Source organism: Choloepus didactylus (assembly GCF_015220235.1).
Source record: "Choloepus didactylus isolate mChoDid1 chromosome 23 unlocalized genomic scaffold, mChoDid1.pri SUPER_23_unloc2, whole genome shotgun sequence".
NCBI lineage: Eukaryota > Metazoa > Chordata > Mammalia > Pilosa > Megalonychidae > Choloepus > Choloepus didactylus.
Genome location: NW_023637596.1, coordinates 1,201,816 through 1,222,257, shown reverse-complemented (window position 1 = coordinate 1,222,257; position 20,442 = coordinate 1,201,816).

Below are 20,442 nucleotides of genomic sequence, written 5' to 3'. Positions count from 1 at the left end.
AGAACTTTTTTGAAAGGAGTCGGTTTGAACTCTGCGAAAGCAGTATGTTAAACAGTTCTGAAAACTATGTTGAAAACAGCATTCATTGACTTCTATGTGTTTTCCTGGGCTAAAAAACAACTTTTTTTAATCAGACACTTGGAACTCTGCGAAAGCTGTATCCTACACTGTTCTGAAAACTAAGTTGAATACAGCTTTCAATGACTTCTTTGTCTTTTCTCTCGGCTGAAAATCAGCTTTTTTGCAAGCTGTCTCTATGTAATCTGCAAAAGCAGTGTGTTACACAGTTCGGAAAACTAAGTTGAATACAGCTTTTCTTCACTTATTTGTGGCTTCCCTGGGCTGAAAAACAACATTTTTGAAAGCAGTCACTAGGAACTCTGTCAAAGGAATATGTTACACTGTTCTGAGATCTAAGTTGTATACAGCTTTCCTTCACTTCTTTTTGGTTTCTCTGGGCTGAAAAACAACCCTTTTGAAAGCAGTCACTTAGAAATCTGCAAAAGCTGTATGTTACGCAGTTCTGAAAACTAAGGTGAATACAGCTTTCATTGACTTCTATGTGTTTTCCTTGTCCTGAAAAACATCATTTTTGAAAGCAGTTACTTGAAACACTGCGAAAGCAGTATGTTACACAGTTCTGAACACTATGTTGAATATAGCTTTCTTTGACTTACATGTATTTTCCCTGGGATAAAAACAACTTTTTTAAAGCAGTTACTTGGAAATCTGTGATAGCAGTATGTTACACAGTTCTGAAAACTAAGTTAAATCCAGGTTTCATTTGCTTCTATATGATTTCCCTGGGCTGAAAAACAACTTTTTTGAAAGCAGCCACTTTTAACTGTGTGAAAGCACGATGTTACACTGTTCTGAAAACTACGTTCTTCACAGATTTCACTGACTTCTCTGTGTTTTCTTGGGGCTGAAAAACAACTTTTTTGAAAGCAGTCACTTGGAACTGTGCGAAAGCAGTATGTTACACAGTTCTGAAAACTAAGTTGAATACAGCTTTCATGACTTCTTCTTCTTTCCTTTGGGCTGAAAAACAACTTTTTGGAAAGCAGTCACTTGGAACTCTGCGAAAGCACTATCTTACACAGTTCTGAAGACTAAGTTGAATACAGCTTTCATTGACTTCTATGTATTTTCCCTGGGCTGAAAAACAACTTTTTTGAAAGCAGTCACTTTGAACTCTGCAAAAGCAGTATGTGACACCATTTTGAAAACTAAGTAGAATACAGCTTTCTTTGACTTCTTTCTGTTTTTCCTCAGCTAAAAAACAGCTTTTTTAAAGCAGCCACTTTGAACTCTGCAAAAGCAGTGTGTTACACAGTTCTGAAAACTAAGTTGATTACAGCTTTCATTGACTTCTGTGTCTTTTCCCTGGGCTGAGAAACAACTTTTTTGAAAGCTGTTGCTTGGAACTCTGCGCAAGTATTATGTTATGCAGTTCACAAAACTAAGAGAAATAGAGCTTTCATTCACATCTTTGTGGTTTCCCTTAGCTGAAAAACAACTTTTTGAAAGCAGTCACTTGGAATTCTGCGAAAGCAGTATGTTTCAAAGTTGTGAAAACTAAGTTGAATACATCTTTCATTGACTTCTTTGTATTTTCCCTTGGCTAAAAAACAACTTTTTTAAAGCAGGCACTTGGATCTCTGCGAAAACTCTATGTTACATTGTTCTGAAAACTTAGTTGAATACACATTTCATTGACTTCTAAGTGTTTTTCATGGGTTAAAAAACAACTTTTCTGAAAGCAGACACTTGGAACTGCAGAAGCAGTATGTTACAAAGTTCTGAAAACTACGTTGTATACAGCTTTCCTTGAGTTGTATGTCTTTTCCCAGGGCTGAGAAACAACTTTTTTGAAAGCTGTCAGTATAATCTCTGTGAAAGATTTATGTTACACAGTTCAGAAAACAAATTTGAATACACCTTTTATTCACTTCTTTGTGGTTTCCCTGGGGTGTAAAACCTCTTTTTTGAAAGCAGTGACTAGGAACTCTGCTAAAGCATTATTTTGCTCAGTTCTGAAAACAAAGATGATTACAGCTTTCATTGACTTCTATGTGTTTCCCCTCTGTTGAGAAGCAAATTTTTTGAAAGCAGTCACTAGGAACTCGGCAATAGCAGTATGTTACCCAGGTCTGGGAACAAAGTTGTATAGAGATTTCATTGACTTCTACGTGTTCTCCCTGGGCTGAAATACATCTTTTTTGAAAGCAGTCACTTGGAGATCTGCAAAAGCAGTATGGTACACAGTTCTGAAAACTAAGTTGTATGCAGAATTCATTGACTTCTAAGTGTTTTCTCTGGGCTGAAAAAGAACTTTTTTGAAAGCAGTCTCTTCGAACTCTGCAAAAGCAGTATGTTACACAGTTTTGAAAACTAAGTTTAATACCACTTCCATTGACATCTATGTGTTTTCCCTAGGCTGAATAACAACTTTTTTGAAAGCAGACACTTGGAACTCTGCGAAAGCACTATGTTACACAGTTCTGAGAACTAAGTTGAATTCAGTTTCCTTGACTACTATGTGTTTTCCCTGGGTTGAAAAACAACTTTTTTGAAAGCAGTCACCTTGGAACTCTGCGAAAGCAGTACGTGACACAGTTCTGAAAACTAAGTTGGATACAGCTTTCTTTGAATTCTATGTCTTTGCCCAGGGCTCAAAAACAACTTTTTTGAAAGCTGTCACTAGGAACTGTGCACAAGTTGTTTGTTACACAGTTCTGAATACTAAGTTGAATACAGGTTTCATTCAGTTCTTTCAGGTTTCCCTTGGCTGAAAAACAACTTTTTTGAAAGCAGAAAATTGGAATTCTGCGAAAGCTGAATGTTACACAGTTCTGAAAACTACGTTGAATACACCTCTCATTGACTACTATGTGTTTTCCCTGGGCTGAAAAACAGCTTTTTTGAAAGCAGTCGCTTGGAACTCTGCGAAAGCAGTATGTTACACAGTTCTGAAAACTAAGATGAATACAGCTTTCATTGACTTCTATGTGTTTTCCATGGGCTGAAAAACAACTTTTTTGAAATCAGTCGCTTCGAAATCTGGGAAAACAGTATGTTACAGAGTTCTGAAAATTAAGTTGAATACAGCTTCCTTGACTTCCATGTGTTTTCTCTGTGCTAGAAAACAACTTTTTTAAACCAGACAATTGGAACTCTGCGAAAGCAGTATTTTATAATGTTCTGAAAAGTAAGTAGAATACAAATGTCATTGACTTCTATCTGTTTTACCTGGGCTGAAAAACAACTTTGTTAAAGCAGCCACTTGGAACTCTGTGAAAGCAGTATGTTACACAATTCTGAAAACTAACTTGAATACAGCTTTCATTGACTTCTATGTGTTTTCCCTGGGCTGAAAAACAACCTTTTGAAAGCAGTCACTAGGAACTCTGTGAAAGCAGTATTTTACACTGCTCTGAGATCTAAGTTGAATACAGCTTTCATTCACTTTTTTGTGGTTTCTCTGGGCTGAAAAACAACTTTTTTGAAAGCAGTCACTTGGAAGTCTGCGAAAGCTGTATGTTACACAGTTCTGAAAACTAAGTTCAATACAGCTTTCATTGACTTCTATGTGTTTTCCCTGGCCTGAAAAACAACATTTTTAAACACAATTATCTGAAACTCTGCGAAAGCACTATGTTAAGCAGTTCTGAACACGAAGTTGAATACAGCTTTCTTTGACTTATATGTGTTTTCCCTGGGATTAAAAACAACTTTTTTAAAGCAGTCACTTGGAAATCTGTGACAGCAGTATGTTACACAGTTCTGAAAACTAAGTTGAATTTGGCTTTCTTTGACTTCTATGTTTTTTCCCTGGCCAGAAAAACAAAATTTTTGAAAGCAGACACCAGAACTCTGTAAAAGCTGTATGTTACACAGTTCTGAAAACTAAGTTGATTAGAGCTTTCAGTGACTTCTATGTCTTTTCTCTCGGCTGAAAAACAGCTTTTTTGCAAGCTGTCTCTATGTACTCTGCGAAAGCAGTGTGTTACATAGTTCGGAAAACTAGGTTGAATACAGCTTTCATTGACTTCTATGTGTTTTCCCTAGGCTAAAAAACAACTTTTTTAAAGCAGACACTTGGAACTCTGTGAAAGCAGTATGTTACACAGTTCCAAAAACTAAACTGACTACAGCTTTCATTGACTTCTACGTGTTTTCCCTGGGCTAAAAAACAACTTTTTCAAAGCAGTCACTTGGAACTTTGCAAAAGCAGTATGTTACACATTTCTGAAAACTAAGTTGAATACACATGTCATTGACTTCTATGTGTATTCCCTGGGCTGAAAAACAACTTTTTTGAAAGAAGTCACTTGGAAACCTGTGGAAGCAGCATGTTACACAGTTCTGAAATCTAAGTTGTATACAGCTTTCATTGACTTCTGTTTGTTTTCCCTGGACTGAAAAAACTTTTTCAAAAGTAGACACCTTGGAACTCCGCTAAAGCAGTATGTTACACAGTTCTGAAAATTAAGTTGAATACAGCTTTCATTGACTTCTATGCATTTTCCCTGGGCTGAAAATCAACTTTTTTGAAAGCAGTCACTTGGAAATCTACGAAAGTAGTATGTTACACAGTTCTGAAAACTAAGTTAAACACAGATTTTGTTGACTTCTATATGTTTTCCCTGTGCTGAAAAACAACTTTTCTGAAATCAGCCACTTTAAACTCTGCCAAAGCAGTATGTTACACTGTTCAAAAAAACCCAATTGAATACAGCTTTCATTGACTTCTACGTGTTTCCCCTGAGCTGACAAAGAACTTTTTTGAAAGCAGTCACTTGGAACTTTGCAAACGCAGTATGTTAAACAGTTCTGACAACTATGTTGAAAATAGCATTCATTGACTTCTATGTGTTTTCCTGGGCTAAAAAACAACTTTTTTAAATCAGACACTTGGAACTCTGTGAAAGCTGTATGCTACACTGTTCTGAAAACAAAGTTGAATACAACTTTCATTGTCTTCTATGTGTTTTCCCTGGGATGAGAAACAACTTTTTTGAAAGCAGTCACTTGGAACTCTGTGAAAACACTATGTTACACAGTTCTGAAAACTAAGTTGAATACACTTTTCAATGACTTGTATGTCTTTTCCCAGGGCTGAAAACCAACTTTTTTGAAAGCTGTCAGTAGGAACTCTGTGAAAGATTTATGTTACACAGTTCAGAAAACTAAGTTTAATACACCTTTTATTCACTTCTTCGTGGTTTCCCTGGGCTGCAAAACAACTTTTTTGAAAGCAGTCACTTGGAACTCTTTGAAAGCAGTATGTTACGCAGTTGTGAAATTAACGTGAATACAGTATTCATTGACTTCTATGTGTTTAACCTGGGCTGAAAAGCCACTTTTTTGAAAGCAGTGACTAGGGACTCTGTGTAAGCATTATGTTACACAGTTCGGAAAACAAAGATGATTACAGCATTCATTGACTTCTATGTGCTTTCCCTGGGTTAAGAAACAAATTTTTTGAATGCCGTAACTAGGAACTCTGCGAAAGCATTATGTTACCCAGTTCTGAGAACAAAGTTTTATACAGATTTCATTGACTTCTAGGTGTTTTCCCTGGGCTGAAAAACATCTTTTTTGAAAGCAGCCACTTGGAATTCAGCAAAAGCAGTATGTTACACAGTACTGAAATCTAAGTTGAATACAGATTTCATTGCCTTCTATGTGTTTTCCCTGGGCTGAAAAACAACTTTTTTGAAAGCAGTCACTTGGAACTCTGTGAAAACAGTATGTTACACAGTTCTGAAAACTAAGTTGATTAGAGATTTCAGTGACTTCTATGTCTTTTCTCTCAGCTGAAAAACAGCTTTTTTGCAAACTGTCTCTATGTACTCTGTGAAAGCAGTGTGTTACGTAGTTTGGAAAACTAGATTGAATACAGCTTTCATTCACTTCTTTGTGGTTTCTCTGGGCTGAGAAACAACCTTTTTGAAAGCAGTCACTTGGAAATCTGTGAAACATATATGTTACGCAGTTTTGAAAACTAAGGTGAATACAGCTTTCATTGACTTCTATGTGTTTTCCTTGGCCTGAAAAACAACAGTTTTGAAAGCAGTTATTTGAAACTCTGCGAAAGCAGTGTTACGCAGTTCTGAAAACGAAGTTGAATATAGCTTTCTTTGACTTATATGTGTTTTCCCTGGGATAAAAAAACAACTTTTTTAAAGCAGTCACTTGGAAATCTGTGAAAGCAGTATGTTACACAGTTCTGAAAACTAAGTTGAATACAGGTTTCATTTGCTTCTATATGTTTTCCCTGGGCTGAAAAACAACTTTTTTGAAAGCAGCCACTTTTAACTGTGTGAAAGCAGGATGTTACACTTTCTGAAAACTACATTGATCACAGCTTTCATTGACTTCTCTGTGTTTTCTCTGGGCCAAAAAACAACTTTTTTGAAAGCAGCCACTTTTAACTGTCCGAAAGCAGTATGTTACACTGTTCTCAAAACAAAGTTGAATACAGCTTTCATTGACTTCTATGTGTTTTCCTTGTGCTGAAAAACAACTTTTTTGAAAGCAGTCACCTTGAACTCTGTGAAAGCAGTATGCTACACAGTTCTGAAAACTAAGTTGATTACAGCTTTCATTGACTTCTGTGTCTTTTCCCTGGGCTGAAAAACAACTTTTTTGAAAACTGTCACTAGGAATTCTGTGAAAGTATTATGTTACACTGTTTGGAAAACTAAGAGGAATAGAGCTTTCATTCACATATTTGTGGTTCCCCTTGGCGGAAAAACAACTTTTTGAAAGCAGTCACTTGGAATTCTGCGGAAGCAGTATGTTTCACAGTTGTGAAAAGTAAGTTAAATACAGCTTTCATTGACATCTATGTGTTTTGCCTGGGCTCAAAAACAACTTTTTTGAAACAGTCACTTGGACCTCTGCGAAAGCATTACATTACACAGTTCTGAAAACTAAGTTGAATGCAGCTTTCATGGACTTCTTTCTGTTTTCCCTCGGCTAAAAAACAACTTTTTTAAAGCAGGCACTTGGATCTCTGCGAAAGCAGTATGTTACACTGTTCTGAAAACTAAGTTGAATACACATTTCATTGACTTCTACGTGTTTTTCTTGGGCTAAAAGAACAACTTTTCTGAAAGCAGTCACTTGGAACTCTGCAAAAGCAGTATGTTACAGAGTTCTGAAAACTAAGTTGTATACAGCTTTCCTTGAGTTGTATGTCTTTTACCAGGGCTGAAAAACAACTTTTTTAAAGCTGTCAGTAGGAACTCTGTGAAAGATTTATGTTACACAGTTCGGAAAACAAAGTTGAATACACCTTTTTTTCACTCCTTTGTGGTTTCCCTGGGGTGTAAAACCACTTTTTTGAAAGTAGTGACTCAGAACTCTGCAAAAGCATTATGTTACACAGTTCTGAAAACAAAGATGATTACACCTTTCATTGACTTCTATGTGTTTTCCCTGGGTTGAGAAACAAATTTTTTGCAAGCAGTCACTAGGAACTCGGTGATAGCAGTATGTTACCGAGGTCTGGGAACAAAGTTGTACAGAGATTTCATTGACTTCTACGTGTTCTCCCTGGGCTGAAATAAATCTTTTTTGAAAGCAGTCACTTGGAATTCTGCAAAAGCAGTATGTTACACAGTACTGAAATCTAAGTTGAATACAGATTTCATTGACTTCTATGTGTTTTCCCTGGGCTGAAAAAACAACTTTTTTGAAAGCAGTCACTTGGAACTCCGTGAAAACAGTATGTTACACAGTTCTGAAAACTAAGTTGAATACAGCTTTCAATGACTTCTATGTCTTTTCTCTCGGCTGAAAGTCAGCTTTTTTGCAAGCTGTCTCTATGTACTCTGTGAAAGCAGTGTGTTACACAGTTCAGAAAACTAAGTTGAATACAGCTTTTATTCATTTCTTTGTGGTTTCTCTGGCATGAAAAACAACCTTTTTGAAAGCAGTCACTAGGAACTCTGTGAAAGCAGTATGTTACACTGTTCTGAAATCTAAGTGGAATACAGGTTTCATTTGCTTCTATATGTTTTCCCTGGGCTGAAAAACAACTTTTTTGAAAGCAGTCACTTGGAACTCTGCGAAAGCTGTATGTTACACAGTTCTGAAATCTAAGTTCAATACAGCTTTCGTTGACTTCTATGTGTCTTCCCTGGGCTGAAAAACAACTTTTTTGAAAGCAGGCACTTTTAACTGTGCAAAAGCAGTATGTTACACTGTTCTGAAAACTAAGTTGTACACAGCTTTCATTGACTTCTATGTATATTCCCAGGGCTGAAAAAGAACTTTTTTGAAACCAGCTGCTTTTAACTGTGCAAAAGCAGTATGTTACACATTTCTGAAAACTAAGTTGACCGCAGATTTCATTGACTTCTATGTGTTTTCCCTGGGCTGAAAAACGACATTATTGAAAGCAGTCAATTGGAACTCTGTGAAAGCAGTATGTTACACTGTTCTGAAAACTAAGTTGAATACTGCTTTCATTGACTTCTACGTGTTTCCCGTGGGCAGAAAAACAAAATTTTGAAAGCAATCACTTGGAACTCTGGGAAAGCCATATGTTACACAGTTCTGAAATCTAAGTTCAATACCACTTTCGTTGACTTCTATATGTTTTCCTTGGGGTGAAAAAAAACTTTTTTGAAAGCAGGCAGTTTTAACTGTGTGAAAGCATTATGTTACACTGTTTTGAAAACTAACTTGTACACACCTTTCATTGACTTCTATGTGTATTCCCAGGGTTGAAAAACAACTTTTTTGAAAGCAGCTGCTTTTAACTGTGCAATAGCAGCATGTTACACATTTCTGAAAACCAAGTTGAACTCAGTTTTCACTGACTTCAATGTGTTTTCCCTGGGCTGAGAAACAGAATTTTTGAAAGCAGTCTCTTGGAACTCTTCAAAAGCAGTATGTTACACGGTTTTGAAAACTAAGTTCAATACAGCTTTCATTGACTTCTATGTGTTTCCCTGCACTGAAAAATGACTTTTTTGAAAGCAGTCACTTGGAACTCTGCTAAAGCACTGTGTTACACAGTTCTGAAAACAGCTGAATACAGCTTTCATTGACTTCTTTGTGTTTTCCCTGGGCTGAAATACAACTTTTTTGAAAGCAGTCACTTGGAACCCTGCGAAAGCAGTATGTTACACTGTTCTGAAAACTAAGTTGGATACAGTTTCCACTAACTTCTACGTGTTGTCCCTGGGCTGGAAAACAACTTTTTGGAAAGCACTCACTTGGAACTGTGCAAATGCAGTATGTTAAACAGTGCTGGAAGCTAAGTGGAATACAGCTTTCATTGACTTCTATGTGTTTTCCGTGGGCTGGAAAACATTCTTTTTAAAGAAGGCTCTTGGAAATCTGCGAAGGCTCTATGTTACAGAGTTCTGAAAACTAAGTTGAATACAGCTTTCATTGACTTCTACGTGTTTTCCCTGGGCTGAAAAACACCTTTTATGAAAATAGTCACTTGGAAATCTGTGAAAGCCGTATGTTACACAGTTCTAAAAACTAAGTTTAATACAGCTTTCATTGACATCTAGGTGTTTTCCATGGGCTGAAAAACAGCTCTTTTGAAAGCAGTCACTTCAAACTCTCTGAAAGCAGTAAGTTACACAGTTCTGAAACCTTGGTTGAATACAGCTTGCATTGACTTCTATGTGTCTTCCCTGGCTGAAAAACGACTTTTTTAAAGCAGTCACGTGGAAGTCTGTGAAAGCAGTATGTTACACAGTTCTGAAAACTAAGTTCAATACAGGTTTCAGTGACTTCTATGTGTTTTCCCTGGGCTGAAAAACAACTTTTTGAAAGCAGTCACGTGGAAGTCTGCGAAAGCAGTATGTTACAAAGTTCTGAAAACTAAGTTGAATTCAGCTTTCCTTGACTTCTAGGTGTTTTTCAAGGGTTGAAAAACAACTTTTTTGAAAGGAGTCACTTGGAACTCTGCGAAAGCATTATGTTACACAGTTCTCAAAACCAAGTTGAATACAGCTTTCATTCACTTCTAGGTGTATTCTGTGAGCTGAAAAACACCTTTTTTGAAAGCAGTCACTTGGAATTCTGTGAAAGCAGTATGTTATGCACCCCTGAAAACTATGTTTAATACAGCTTTCTTTGACTTCTATGTGTTTTCCCTGTGCTGAGACACAACTTTTTTGAAACCAGTCAGTTGGAACTCTGCGAAAGCAGTATGTTACACAGTTCGGAAAACTAAGTTGAGTACTGCTTTCATCCACCTCTTTGTGGTTTCTCTGGGCTGAAAAACAACTTTCTTGAAAGCAGTCACTTGGAACTCTGCAATAGCAGTACGTTAAAAAGCTCTGAAAACTAAGTTGAATACAGCTTTCATTGACATCTATGTGTTTTCCCTGGAATGAAAAACAACTTTTTTCATAGCAGTCACTTGGACTTCTGCGAAAGCATTATGTTACAAATTTCTGAAAACTAAGTTGAATACAGCTTTCATTGACTTCTAGGTGTTTTCCCCGGGCTGAAAAACAACTTTTTTGAAGCCCTCACTTGGAACTCTGTGCAAGCAGTATGTTAAACACTTCTGAAAAAAAAAGTTTAATACACATTTCATTGACTTATTTGTGTTCTCCCTGGGCTAAAAAACAACTTTTTTTATACAGACCCATGGAAGTGTGTGAAAGCAGTAAGTTACACAGTTCTGAAAACTAAGTTGAATACAGCTTTCATTGACTTCTAGGTGTTTTCCCTGGGCGGAAAAACAACTTTTTTAAAGCAGACACCTGGAACTATGTGAAAGCAGTATGTTACACTATTCTGAAAACTAAGTTGAATACAGCTTTCATGCACTTCTTAGTGGTTTCCCTGGGCTGAAAAATGACTTTCTTGGATGCAGTCACTTGGAACTTTGCGAAAGCCGTATGTTACACAGTAGTAAAACTAAGTTGAATACAGCTTTCATTGACTCCTATGTGTTTTCCCCGGGCTGGAAAACAACTTATTTTGAAAGCAGTCACCTTGGAACTCTGCGAAACCAGTATGTTACAGGGTTCACAAAACTTAGTTGAATACAGCTTTCATTGACTTCTATGTGTTTTCCCTGGGCTGAAAAAGAACTTTTTTTACAGCAGTCACTTGGAAATCTGCGAAAGCAGTATGTTATGCAGTTATGAATACAAAGTTGGAAACAGCTTTCATTGACTTCTATGTGTTTTCCCTGGGCTGAAAAACAACTTTTTTGAAAGCAGTCATTGGAACTCTGCGAAAGCATTATGTTATCCACTTCGGAATACTAAGTTGAATATATCTTTCATTGACTTCTAGGTGTTTTCCTTGTGTTGAAAAACAACTTTTTTGAAACAAGTGAGTTGGAACTCTGTGAAAGCAGTATGTTACACAGTTCTGAAAACTAAGTTGAATACATCTTTCATTGTCTTCAGTGTGTTTTCCGTGGGCTTAAAAGCAACATTTTTCAAAGCAGTCACTTGGAAAGCTGCGAAAGCAGTATGTTACAGGGTTCTGAAAACTGAGTGGATTACAGCTTTCATTGACTTCTAGGTGTTTTCCCTGGGCTGAAACACAACTTTCTTGGATGCAGACAGTTGGAACTCTCCGAAAGCAATATGTTATGTGGTTCTGAAAACTAAGTTAAATACAGCTTTCATTGACTTCTAGGTGTTTTCCCTGGGCTGAAAAACAACTTTTTTGAAAGCAGTCACTTGGAACTCTGTGAAAGCAGTATGTTACACAGTTCTGAAAACAGTTGAATACAGCTTTCATTGACTTCTATGTGTTTTCCCTGAGCTGAAAACCAACATTTTTGAAAGCAGTCACTTGGAACTCTGCAAAAGCAGTATGTTGCACACTTCTGAAAACTATGTTGAATACAGATTTCATTGAGTTCTATCTGTTTTCCCAGGGCTAAGAAACAAATTTTCTATAGCAGACACTTGGAGCTCTGCAAAAGCAGTATGCTACACTGTTCTGAAAAAGAATTTGAACACAGCTTTCATTGACTTCTGGCTGTTTTCCCAGGGCCAAAAAACAAATTTTTTGAAAGCAGTCACTTGGAAATCTTGGAAAGCAATATGTTACACACTTCTGAAAACAAAGTTGAATACAGATTTTACTGACTTCTATTTCTTTTACCTGGGCTGAAATACAACATTTTTGAATGCAGTCACCAGGAAATCTGCGAAAGCAGTGTGTTACAGAGTTCTGAAAACTAAGTTGAATACAGCTTTCATTGACTTCTACGTCGTTTATCTGTACTGAAAAACAATGTTTTTGAACGCAGTCACTTGGAACTCTGCGAAAGCAGTATGTAACCCAGTTCTGAAAACTAAGTTGAATACGGCATTCATTGACTTCTATGTGTTTTCCCTGGGCTGAAAAACAACTTTTTTGAAAGTAGTCCCTTGGAACTCTGTGAAAGCTGTATGTTACACAGCTCTGAAATCTTAGTTGAATAGAGCTTTCATTCACTTCTATGTTTTTTCCCTGGGCTGAAAAACAACTTTTTTGAAAGCAGTCACTTGGAACTCTGTGAAAGCAGTATGTTACAAAGCTCTGAAATCTTAGTTGAATAGAGCTTTCATTCACTTCTATGTGTTTTCCCTGGACTGAAAAACAACCTTTTTGAAAGCCGTCACTTGGAATGGTGTGAAAGCAGTATGTTACACAGTCCTGAAAGGTAAGTTGAATGCAGATTTCATTGACTACTATGTGGTTTCCCAGGGCTGAAAAACAACTTTTTTGAAAGCAGTCCCTTGGAACTCTGTGAAAGCTGTATGTTACACAGCTCTGAAATCTTAGTTGAATAGATGTTTCATTGACATCTATGTGTTTTCCTTGGATGACAAGCAACTTTTTTGAAAGCAGCCACTTGGAACTCACCGAAAGCAGTATGCTACACAGCTCTGAAATCTTAGTTGAATACAGCTTTCATTCACATTTATGTGTTTTCTCTGGGTTGAAAAACAACTTTTTTGAAAGCGGTCACTTGCAACTCTGTGAAAGCAATATGTTACACAGTTCTGAAAACCAACTTCAATACACCTTTCATTGACTTCTATGTGTTTTCCATGGGCTGAAAACCAACTTCTTTCAAAGCAGTCTCTTGGAAATCTGCAAAAGCTGTATGTTACACAGTTCTGAAAACTAAGTTGAATACAGCTTTCATTGACTTCAATGTGTCTTCCCTGAGCTGAAAAACATCTTTTTTGAAAACAATCACGTGGAAGTCTGTGAAAGCAGTATCTTACACAGTTTTGAAAACTAAGTTGAATACAGCTTTCATTCACTTCTATGTGTTTTCCCTGGGCTGAAAACAACTTTTTGAAAGTGGTCACTTGGAACTCTGCAAAAGCAGAATGTTACACAGTTCTGAAATCTAAGTTAAATACAACTTTCATTGATTTCTCTCTGTTTTCCCTGGGCTGCAAACAAGTTTTTTGAAAGCAGTCACTTGGAACACTGCAAAAGCAATATGTTACTCAGTCCTGAAAGCTAAGTTGAATACAGCTTTCTTTGACTTCTATGTTTTCCCATTGCTGAAAAACAACTTTTTTGAAAGCAGTCACTAGGAACTCTGTGTAAGCAGTATGTTACACAGTTATGAAAGCTAAGTAGAATACAGTTTTCATTCACTTCCATGTGTTTTCCCTAGGCAGAAAAAATACTTCTTTGAACGCAGTCACTTGGAACTCTGTGAAAGCAGTATGTTACACAGTTCTGAAAACTAAGCTGAATACAGCTTTCTTTGACTTCTATGTGTTTTCCCTTGGCTGTAAAACAGCTTTTTTGAAAGCTGATACCTGGAACCCTGCAAAAGCATTATGTTACACAGTTCCTGAAAACTAACTTGAATACAGCTTTCATTGAAAACTATGTGTTTTCCCTGGGCTGAAAAACAACTTTTGGAAAGCAGTGTCTTGGAACTCTGTGAAAGCACTATGTTACACAGTTCTGATAACTAAGTTGAATACAGCTTTCATTGACTTCTATGTGTTTTCCCTGGGCTGAAAAACAACTTTTTTAGAAGCAGTCACTTGCGTGTCTGCGAAAGCAGTATGTTACATAGTTCTGAAAACTGAGTTGAATACAGCTTTCATTCACTTCTATGTGTTTTCCGTGTGCTGAAAACAACTTTTCTGAAAGCAGTCTCTTGGAGCTCTGCGAAAGTAGTACGTAACACAGTTCTGAAATCTAAGTTGAATACAGCATTCATTCACATCTCTGTGTTTTTTTCCACGCTGAAAAAACAAGTTTTTGGAAAGCAGTCACTTGGAACTCTGCGAAAGCAGTATGTTACACTGTTCTGAAACTTAGTAGAATACAACTTTCATTGACTTCTATTTGTTTTCCCTGAGGTGAAAAACAACTTTTTCAAAAACAGTTACTTGGAAATCCGTGAAAGCATTGTGTTACACAGTTATGAATAGTAAGTTGAATACAACTTTCATTCACTTCTACCTGTTTTCCATGGGCTGAACAGCAACTTTTTTGAAAGCACTCTCTTGGAACTCTGCGAAAGCATTATGTTGCACAGTTCTGAAACCTAAGTTGAATACAGGTTTCATTGACTTCTATGTCTTTTCTCCAGGCTGAAAAACAACTTTTTTGAAAGCAGTCACAAGGAAATCTGCAAAAGCAGTATGTTACACAGTTCTGAAAACGAAGTTGAATACAGCTTTCGTTCAATTCTATGTGTTTTCCCTGGGATGAAAAACAACTTTATTGAATGCAGTAGCTTGGAAATCTGGGAAAGCACTATGTTTCACAGTTCTGATAACTAAGTTGAAAACAGCTTTCCTTGACTTCTATGTGTTTTCCCTGGGTAGCAAAAATATTTTATGGAAGCAGTCACTTGGAACTCTGCAAAAGAAGTGTATTACACAATTCTGAAAACTAAGTAGAATACAGCTTTTTTTTGACTACCATGTGTTTTCCCTGGGCTGAAATACAACTTCTTTGAATGCGGTCACTTGAAACTCTTTGAAAGCAGTATGTTACACAGTTCTGAAAACTAAGTTGAATACACCTTTCATTGACTTCTGTTTGTTTTCCCCTGGGTGAAAAACAACTTTTTTGGAAGCAGTCACTTGGAACCCTGTGAAAGCAGTATGTTACACAGTTCTGAATACTAAGTTGAATACAACTTTTATTGACTTCTATGTGTTTTCCCTGGGCTGATAAACGACTTTTTTGAAAACAGTCACTTGGAACTCCCCAGTGTTACACAGCTCTGAAATATAAGTTGAATACAGATTTCATTCACTTCTATGTGTTTTACCTGGGCTGAAAAACAAGTTTTTTGAAAGCAATCACTTGGAAACCTGTGAAAGGATTATGTCACTCAGTTCTGAAAACTGAGTTGAATACAGTTTTCATTCAGTTCTATGTGTTTTCCATGGGCTTAATAAGAGCTTTTTTGAAAGCCATCACTTTGAACTCTGTGAAAGCAGTATGTTACACAGTTCTGAAAATCAAGTTGAATACAGCTATCCTTCACTTCTATGTTTTTCTCCTGGGCTGAAAAAATCTTTATTGAAAGCAGTCACTTGGAATTGTGTGAAAGCAGTATGTTGCACAGTTATGAAAAATACGTTGAGTTCTGCCTTCTTTGACTTCTATGTGTTTTCCCAGGGCTGAAAAACTGGTTTTTTGAAAGCAGTCACTTCAAACTCTGCGAAAGCAGAATGTTACACAGTTCTGATAACTAAGTTGAATACTGCTCCCATTAACTTCTATGTGTTTTCCTGGGGCTGAAAAACACTTTTTTTGAAAACATTCACTTGGAACTCTGAGAAAGGTGTATGTTACACAGTTTTGAAAACTAAGTTGAATAGAACATTCATTCACTTCTATGTGTTTTCCCTGGGTTGAAAAAACAACTTTTTTTGAAAGCAGTCACTTGGAACTCTGTGAAAGCGGTATGTTACTGAGTTCTGAAAACTAAGTTGAATACAGTTTTCATTCACTTCTACGTGTTTTCCCTGGGCTGAAAAGCAGCTCCTTTCAAAGAAGTCACTTGGAACTCAGGGAAGGAAGTATGTCACACAGTTCTGAAAACTAAGTTGAAATCAGCATTAATTCACTTATATTTGTTTTCCCTGGGCTGAAAAACAGCTTTCTTGAAAGCAGTGACTTGGAAATGTGCAAAAGCTGTATGTTACACACTTCTGAATACCAAATTGAATACATCTATCTTTCACTTCTATGTTCTTTCCCTGGGCTGAAAAACAACTTTTTGAAAGCAGTAACTTGGAACTCTGTGAAAGCAGTATGTTGCACAGTTCTGAAATCTACATTGAATACAGCTTTCATTCACCTCTATGCATTTTCCCTGTGCTGAAATACACCTTTTTTGAAAGCAGTCACTTGGGACTCTGCGAAAGCTGTATGTAACACAGTTCTGAAATCTAAGTTGATTACAGCTATCATTCACTTCTATGTGTTTTCCCTGGTGCTGAAAATCATCTTTTTTGAAAGCAGGCTTGAAACCATTATGTTACAAAGTTGTGAAAACTAAGTTGAACACAGCTTTCATTCACTACAATGTGCTTTCCCTGGGGTGAAATACAACTTTTTTGAAAGCAGACACTTGGAAATGTGTGAAAGCAGTATGTTACACAGTTCTGTATACTAAGATGAATACAGCTTTCATTGACTTCAACGTGTTTTCCCCGGACGGCAGAAAAACATCTTTTTTGAAAGCTGTCATTTGGAATTCTGCGAAAGCAGTGTGTTGCAGAGTTCTGAAAACTAAGTTGAATACAGCTTTCATTGACTTCTATGTGTTTTCTGTGGGATGAAAAACAACATTTATGATGACACTCACTTGGAAATCTGTGAAAGCAGTATATTACACAGTTCTGAAAAGTAAGGTGAATACAGCTTCCGTTCACCTCTATGTGGTTTCCCTGGGCTGAAAAACACCTTTTTTGAAAGCAGTCACTTGGAACTCTGCGAAAGCAGCATGTTACACAGTTCTGAAAACTAAGTTCAATACAGCTTTCATTGACTTCTGTGTGTTTCCCTGGGCTGAAAAACGTCTTTTTTAAAGAAGACACTTGGAACTCTGCTAAAGCAGTATTTTACACTGTTCTAAAAACTTTGTTGAATACAGCTTTCATTGACTTCTAAGTGTTTTCCCTGGGATGAAGAACAACTTTTTTGAAAGGAGTCACTTGGAACTCTATGAAAACAGTATGTTAGACTGTTCTGAAAACTAACTTGAATACAGATTTCATTGTCTTCTATGTGTTTTAGCAGGGCTGAAAAACAACTTTTTTGAAAGAAGTCACTTGGAACTCTGCGAAAGCAGTGTGGTACACAGTTCAGAAAACTAAGCTGAATACAGTATTCATTGATTTCTATGTGTTTTCCCTGGGCTGAAAGACAACGTTTTTGAATGCAGTCACCTTGGAACTCTGCGAAAGCAGTATGTTACAAAGTTCTGAAAACTAATTTGAATACAGCTTTCATTGACTTGTATATGTTTTCCCTGGGCTGAAAAACATCCCTTTTGGAAGCAGCCCCTTGGAACTGTTCAAAAGCTGTATGTTACACTGTTGTGAAAACTAAGTTGAATACAGCTTTCATTGACTTCAAATGATTTTTCCCTGGGCTGAAAAACAACTTTGTTGAAAGCAAACACTTGGAACTCTGCAAAAGCAGTATGTTACACTGTTCTGAATACTAAGTTGAATACAGTTTTCATTGACATGTATGTGTTTTCCATGGGCAGAAAAACAACACTTTCGAAAGCACTCACTTGGATATGTGTGAAAGCATTATGTTACACAGTTCTGAAACCTTATTTGTATAAATATTTCATTGACTTCTATGTTTTTTTCCCAGGGCTGAGAAACAACTTTTTTGTAAGCAGTCACTTGGAACTCTGTGAAAGCAGTATGTTACAGAGTTCTGAAATCTAAGCTGAATAGAGCTTTCATTGACTTCAATGTGTTTTCCGTGGGCTGCCGAGGTCCTGCCTCAGCAAATGTGTCAGGGTCCTAAAGTGGGGGTCGGTGTCGGCGCAGCAAGGAAGGAGACAGACATGCAAAGTATCTGGGATGAAGCTCAGGGCTCCGACAATTTTAATGAAAAAGTGATTTTCTTTTATAGCTCAAAGTTACATAAGCTCTGCACCTGGATCACGCGGGTGAGAGCTGGCAAGCACAGCATATAAATCACAAAACCATTGTTACTCAATTCCAGGGGACATTGGGGTCCGAACAGGGCGGGGGGACCGAGCAGTGTGTGTTTTCATCCCTATGTTAAGACAACTCTGTTCCGGTGCAGACCTTCCAAGTTCCTCATAATATTCTTCCTTGTTTTCAGCAATGATCTCTGTTTTGGCTATTTTTAATTATTTAGAAGGGCTTGTTTTTGTACCTAAAGTAAATTAGCTGTGGGCTCATACGAGGAACTACTATCGTACCATAAGCCCGTGGGGTGGGTGCCCAAAGAATTTCTTGTATGTTCTGGCTGCCCAAGGCCAGCCATTAGGCACTAGTGGAGCGTGTTGACCCTAATTCAGTTCTAACCTCGGCAAACAACGGGGCCTGTCAAGGAACTGGGTGATGAATTACGTGGTTTACATTGCTTCTGCTTTGGCCTTCTAATCACTTTCTCAGTGAAACATTTTTGGATGTCAAAAGGGGGAATTTGTGTAAAGGAGGAACTCTGGAAAGGGGCAAGGGGGCTTCAGGTGGCTAAACAGGGTGGCTGCTTTCTCATAGGTGGAGGAGGGGGTTCATCGAAAGGTAAAATGATTGGAAGGTGCCCAACACTTTGTCATATCTTTGATTATTATCCAGAGTATATCCCAAATAATAACGTTAGCAAAGAAAAAGAGAAAGCAGAAGCACAAAGATTAAAAGAATCAGCATTGCAATAGTCCATCGGTGGTAGGCTTTGCCAGGATCCGTCGAGGGGCCACGCCCACTGCCGTGCAGCACATCCACAGTAATGTTTCCTGTTGAAACTGAGGCCTTGCCATCAGGTTTAGGATGTGGTGATTTGGCTCCCGACAGTGGGCTGAAAAACAACATTTTTGAAAGCAGTCACTTGGAAATCTGGGAAAGCATTATGTTACACAGTTCTGAAAACTATGTTGAATACAGCTTTCATTGACTTCTGTGTGTTTTCCCTGTGCTAAAAAACAACTTTTCAAAAGCAGACACTTGGAACTCTGTGAAAGCAGTATGTTACATTGTTCTGAAAACTAAGTTGAATACAGCTTTCATTCACTTCTAGGTGTTTTTCCAGGGCTGAAAAACAACTTTTTTGAAAGCTGTCACTTGGAAATCTTCGAAAGCAATATGTTACACCGTTCATATTCTTTGACTTCTATGTCTTTTACCTGGCCTGAAAAGCAACTTTTTTGAAAGCATTCACTAGGAACTCTGTGAAGGGACTATTTTACAGAGTTCTGAAAACTAAGTTGAATGCAGCTTTCATTCACTTCTTTGTGGTTTCCCTGGGCTTATAAACAATTTTTTTGAAAGCAGTCACTTGGAGCTCTGTGAAAGCACTCTGTTACACAATTCTGAAAACTTAGTTGAATACAGCTTTCATTGAATTCTATGTGTTTTCCCTGGGCTGAAAAACAACTTTTTTGAAAGCAGTCACTTGGAACCCTGCGAAAGCAATATTTTACACAGTTCTGAAAACTAAGTTGAATACAGAATTCATTGACTGCTAGGTGTTTTCCCAGGGCTGAAAAACAACTTTTTTGAAAGCAGTCACTTGGAAATCTTTGAAAGCAATATGTTACACAGTTCTGAAAACTATGTTGAATACAGTTTTCTTTCACTTCTATGTCTTTTACCTGGGCTGAAAAACAACTTTTTTGAAAACAGTCACTTGGAACTCTGTGAAGGGACTATTTTACAGAGTTCTGAAAACTAAGTTGAATACAGCTTTTGTTCACTTCTTTGTGGTTTCCCTGGGCTGATAAACAACTTTTTTGAAAGCAGTCACTTGGAGCTCTGCAAACCAAGTGCATTCACTTAGATACTGCAGGCATGTATCTTAATAATTTAACAAAATGATTGAAACCCCTCTCTCATTCCATCCAGTGCCGTTCTCTTCACCCAAATTAGCACTTACACCAGAACTTTCACCTAGAAGTTTGCAAAAGTGGCATGTGACTGACTTTTGAAAATTGAGTGATATAGCTCTTTCATTATATACTATGCCCTTCTCTTGAGCCAAAAAACATTTACCCAAGAATATTCACCTAGAAGTCTTCTAGATTTGTAATTCATCAGTTTTGCACACTGAGTGAGATTGCTGTTTCATTCATTTGTATAAACTTCCATTTATCCAGAAAAACACTTACACCTGAACTTTTACCTAGACAACTGTGAAACTGGTCTGTTACTCAGTGTTTCAAACTGACTGAAATTTCAATTCCATTCATTCTATGCACTTCACTTGGGTCAGAAAATCACTTTCACCAAT